We start from the raw sequence: 5,941 nt of genomic DNA, 5'->3' as shown, positions 1-5,941 counted from the left end.
ATATTTATAGCCGTGGGTTAGATTAGAGGCGTTCTAGTCCCTCCGATCGAAATCAGATGGTCCGAGAAAAATAGGTTAGGAGAGTCTAACAAAGAACCGAAGATATTTTAGGGATGTTTGGAGATGATCCGGACCCATCGGTAACGACAACCCGGGTCGGGTTCGGGAAAGTTTTTGGACACGCACGCGAGGGGGGTTTGAGAGAGGTTGTCGGTGTTCTGGGAACGGGGGTCCCCAGATTGCCTACCTGCGGTCCATGGCGTGGCTCTGCGAGCGGTCCCGTAGGACCCATCTTCACCAGCAAAGACTCAAGATCCTCGCGAGGGGCCAAGCCTCACGAGGCGGACGACACAAGACCTCCTCAGGAGCGGCCTCACCAGGCTAGCTCGCGAGGAGCGGAGAGTTCAAGGCCAGGCAAACCTCGCGAGGTTCTAGTGACGTGAGCCATGATGACCAAGGCCAGGCGGGCGCCAGCGCGCAGAGTGTCCTTGTTTCCTCTTCGGTGCTAAGGAAGCAGGCGCAGGCATGGAGTACCGAGGCATCAAGCAAAGGTTTCCATATCAGTGCAGCAAGACCAAGACGAGAAGGGCGGCAAGACGGAGGTCACCATGGAGCCCAAGACGGCGTCACCACCAGAGCCTTTGACAGGTGAAGACTGCTTTTGTCAGGATAAGCTGTACTAGCTACCCCCCTTAGAATTGGCCGTTGTTGGCTCCCTTCCCGCTCAAAATTTGGGGAGAGGACCAGAGCCTCTATAAATAGGACTAGCCACCACCGTAGGTAGGCAGATGATAGACAGACTAGTCTGGCCAAGAGAGACCAGGACAACCACGAGTTCACCAAGCACAAGAACACCTCTCCGCATGCTGTTCTTCCCCTTGTACTAATCATCCTCAGCCCAAGAGGCAATCCACCACACCACACTGGAGTAGGGTATTACACCACAATGGTGGCCCGAACCAGTATAAATCTTGTGTCCCTTGTGTTGTGAGTTTGTCGAGTTAGTTCATAAGATCTTAGCCGCGCTAGGACATGGATCGGTAGGTGGGAGATCTTCGCGCGCACCCCAGTGTTCGAACCTTGAGGGTTTTGCCGGAACTCGTGATCCGACATTTGGCGCGCCAGGTAGGGGGTGCGCCGGAGTTTCCTTCCGTCGATTTGCGCTCCACCATCTTCACGCCCATTCTCCATGGCTGGCGCCGCTCCGCCGACTGGATCTACGGGCGCCCACAGTGGCGCTTGGGGGCTCCGAGCCCTTGCTCCCGCCCTGTGGCAGGTAAAGTGGCCGCCCAAGTTCAAGCCGGAGATGCCGCCCCGCTACAACGGCGCGACGGACCCATCGGCTTTCGTGCTGGCGTATGGGGAAGCCATCCTTAAGGCCGGGGGCGATGACAGGTCATGGCCAACTGGCTTCCCATGGCCCTCACTGGCGCGCTGCGCGCCTGGCTGCTCAACCTCCCAGGATCCACGGTGGCATCTTGGGAGGAGCTGCACGGCCTCTTCGTTGCGCGCTACGGGGCACCGACGCACCACGCGGTTGCGTCCCTCCTCGGCGGCTCGCAAGCACCACCCTCAGATCGTCACGTCAAGCCATTCTTTCGCCAGATCATCGCTATTTCCAAGTGCCCAGGGGCTCCGCCGGGCTGGGCCACGCCCGAGGCCAACCTCACCTTCGACTCAGGGGATCATCTCGCCTCCACCGTCGGCTCGGGTGCGCTCCCAATGCTTTGCATGCCCACCATCTTCCATGTATCCATCACCAAGACGCTCACTGGCGGCGGCGCCGGCCTCAACGCACTCTCCGTCGAGGGCTTCAGCCTTCTTCACGTACCGCTCGAGCGGCTCCACCCTAGCAATCCTTTCTTGGGGGTCGGTGGAGGCTCCGCCTGCCCCCTGAGGTAGATCCGCCTCCTCGTGACCTTCGGCACGCGCGACAACTACCGCACCGAGCTCATCGACTTTGACATCGCCCACATCGGCCTCCCATACAACGCCATCCTCGGATACCCAGCTCTAGCCCAGTTCATGGCAGCAACCCATCCGGCTTACAACCTCATGAAGATGTCGGGGAGCGAGGGTGTCCTCACCATCAAGGGGGATGCCAAGGAAGCCTTGATGACACTCAAGCTCGCCCTCAAGACTGCCGCAGCAGCGCAACCCTCTGACTCGGACACCTCCCAGGCCAAGGGAGCCGCACCAACCAAGAAGAAGCAGTTTTTCACTCAGGACAAAGCAGAAACCAAGCGAGTGCTAGTCGAGGAGGACGGGTCCTCACGGGCGACCATTACCATAGGCGCCAACCTCGAGCCTGATGAGCAGGAGGCGTTGGTGAAGTTCTTATGCACAAACAAGGAAGTGTTCGCTTGGGAGCCCGATCAGCTGGTGTTGGTCCCAAGAGAGCTGATAGAGCACCACCTGAAAGTGTGCCCCAATGTACGCCTCATGAAGCAAAAGGTGAGGCGGCAGTCCACTGAGAAGCAAGCTTTCATCGTCCAAGAAACCCGCAAGCTGGAGGCCGCGGGTGTCATCCGCGAGGTTCGGTACCCAGAGTGGCTGGCAAACCCCGTCGTCGTCCCCAAGAATGGCGGGAAGGAGCGGATGTGCGTCGACTTCGCCAACCTCAACAAGGCCTGCCCCAAGATTCGTTCCCGCTCCGGCGCATCGACCAGATCGTTGACTCCACTTCTGAGTGCGACTTGCTGTGCTTTCTAGATGTGTTCTCAGGATATCACCAGATCAAGATGGTGGTAGAGGATGTGGAGAAGACGGCCTTCCTGACCCGGTGTGGGGTATACTGCTACACTTGCATGCCTTTCGGGCTGTGCAACGCAGGCACAACCTTCCAGCGACTCATGCACATCGCCTTGGGCCGGCAGCTTGGGAGGAACGCTAAAGCCTACATCGACGACATCGTGGCGAAGTCTCGGGAGGCGAGGGCCTTGATCCAAGACCTGGAGGAGACCTTTGAAAGCCTCCGCCAGGTGGACTTGCGGCTCAACCCGGAGAAGTGCGTGTTTGGCGTCCCTTCCGGCAAGCTGCTGGGCTTCCTTGTGTCCCACAGGGGGATCGAGGCCAACCCAGAGAAGGTCAAGGCCATTGAAGACATGAGTCCACCGCAAACCCTCAAGGAAATGCAGAAGCTTGCTGGATGGGTGACTGCGTTGGGATGCTTTATTTCCAAGCTGGGAGAACGAGCCCTACCCTTCTTCAAGCTGATGAAGAAGAAGGGCCCGTTCGAGTGGACCCCGGAGGCGGACCGAGCATTTCAAGCCTCAAGAGATACCTGACTAACCCCCAGTGATGGTGGCGCTGCGACCCCTCAAGCCCCTAGTGCTCTATCTTGCCGCCACTCCCTACTCCGCTAGCGCGGCCTTAGTAGCAGTTCGGAAGAACACCAAGCCAAGGGCGCGTCGCGCCGAGGTACACCCCCAGTAGAGACGACACGACACCAGGAGGGCGCCGCAAGGGCCGCCGCAGCAACAGCAGAAGAGCAAGCTCAGTAGGACGACACTCTCGGACCCCCAAAGGCATCAGCAAGTGATCAAGCATCGGGGGCTCCACCACCTTAGGAAGCACCCCAGCTTCCGGAAGATGCAAGCCTCGTCAGCACGCCTACCCTCGTCGAGCACCCGATATACTTCATCAGCACGGTGTTACGGGACGCAAGAGCACGGTACCACATGCCTCAGAAGCTCCTGCTAGCGCTCCTGGTGGCCTCAGGAAAGCTGCGACACTACTTTCAAGGCCACCCCATCAAGGCCGTCTCAGCCTACCCATTGGAGAGAGTGCTCAGGAGCCCTAACTCTACGGGAAGGGTCGTTGAGTGGAACATCGAGTTGCAAGCATTCCAGTTGGAGTTCAGCACTACCAGGGTCATCAAGGGAGCCGCGCTCGCTGATTTCGTGGCAGAATGGACAGATGCCCCGGCGCTTGAAGTAGGCGAAGACCGGTCCCTCTCGCCGGGAAGCGAGGCGCCTGATGGCTGGCTCATGTATTTCCATGGTGCCTTCGCGCGCCAGGGCGCGGGGGCTGGAGCAGTGCTCATCTCGCCCACTCAGGACAAGCTCTACTACGCCGTGCGGCTCTGCTTCCAGCAGGGCGAGAAGGTCTCCAACAACATTGCAGAATACGAAGGCCTCATAGCCGGCCTGAAGGCTGCAGTGGCACTGGGGGTAAAGCGCCTCACCGTCAGGGGCGACTCGCAGCTCCTCATCAACTTCTCCAACAATATATACGAGCCAAGGGATGAACACATGGAAGCATATCTCACGGAGGTGCGCAAGATGGAGAAACAATTCCAGGGCCTGGAGTTGCAGCATGTGCCCCGTGGCACCAACAAGTAAGCTGACGACATCGCCAGAAGAGCATCCAAGCGACAGCCCCAGGAGCCTGGCATCTTCGAGGAGCAGCTCTTCAAGCCATCAGCAATGCCACCGCTTTCAAGAACAGCTCAGCCTCGGGAGGAACTCCCGCAGCCGCCTGCCACAGGAGCTCCGGCCTGTGGCCCGACCTCGGGAGCGCGCCTACTCTTGGCGCTCGAGCCCCAGGAGGGATGCTGGACCAAGGAATTCAAGGAATACCTGATGCAAGGGACATTGCCGGAGAAGGAGGAGGACGCGGAGCGCGTGGCCCGGCAGGCCACAACATACTGCATCCGGGACGGTGAGTTATATAGGAAGCGGCCAAATGATGTTTCACTATGTTGTATCTCCAGGGAGCAGGGGAAAGAGCTGATAGCTGACATACACGACGGGGACTGCGAGCACCATTCGTCATGGCGAACCCTCGTCGGCAAGGCATTCCACAACGGATTCTACTGGCCTACGACACTCAATGACGCAGCTGAGCTGGTGAAGTCCTGCGAGGCCTGCCAATTCCACGCCAAGCAGATCCATCAGCCAACATAGGGCCTCCAGACCATTCCACTCTCGTGGCCGTTTGCAGTGTGGGGGCTAGATATCCTAGGCCCGTTTCCTCGGGCACCTCAGGGCTATCGATACCTTTACGTCGCCATCGACAAATTCACTAAGTGGGCGGAGGTTGAAGCCGTACGCACCATCCCAGCTGGCTTTGCGATCAAGTTCATCAAGGGCCTCGTGAGCCGTTTTGGGGTCCCTAACCGCATCATCACAGATAATGGCACGCGGTTCACTAGTAATCTCTTCAAGTCATATTGTGCTAACCTTGGAACACAGATCTGCTATGCTTCAGTAGCGCACCCCAGGAGCAATGGCCAGGCCGAACATGCCAACGTGGAGGTCCTGAGGGGACTCAAGACCAGGACCTTCAAGAAGAAGCTCGAGGCCCGCGGCAGGGGCTAGCACGATGAGCTCCAGTCCGTGCTGTGGTCCATTCGCACCACCGCCACCAAGCCGACGGGCGAGACCCCAGTCTTCCTCGTCTACGGAGTGGAAGGAGTCCTCCCTCACGAGGTCAGGCATCGCTCTGCATGGGTCCTGGCGTTTGATGAAACACAGCAGGATGCCAGGCGGGAGATGGACCTCGTGCTGGGGGAGGAACGTCGCCGCGAAGCAGCACTACGGGCGGCAAGGTACCAACAGGCGCTGCGGCGGTACCATAGTCACATCGTCCGCTCCAGGACGCTCGAGGTGGGTGACCTCGTCCTGAGGCGGGTCCTCTCTAGGGAAGGGCTGCACAAGCTCTCACCCATGTGGGAGGGCCTGTTCAAGGTCGTCCATGTCTTCAGGCCTGGCGCCGCGCGCCTGGAGACACATGATGGGGTACCCATCCAGAACGCCTGGAACATTCAGAACCTCCGGAAGTTCTACCCCTGAAGAAAGGCCCAACACCTGTGAAGAAAGGCCCAGCGCTTGAGAAGAAGGCCCAACGCCTGTGAAGATTGCCGCCCGTGACACTCTCACGTAATAACGAGTGGGGTTGTACATGCCCCGGAGTCTCAGGAGTGCCACCCTTGGGCCTC

This window comes from Triticum urartu, chromosome 6 (genome assembly GCF_003073215.2).
Source record: "Triticum urartu cultivar G1812 chromosome 6, Tu2.1, whole genome shotgun sequence".
Classification (NCBI taxonomy): Eukaryota; Viridiplantae; Streptophyta; class Magnoliopsida; order Poales; family Poaceae; genus Triticum; species Triticum urartu.
The sequence above is the reverse complement of the archived record's forward strand: the minus strand, read 5'-3'. Positions refer to the sequence as shown.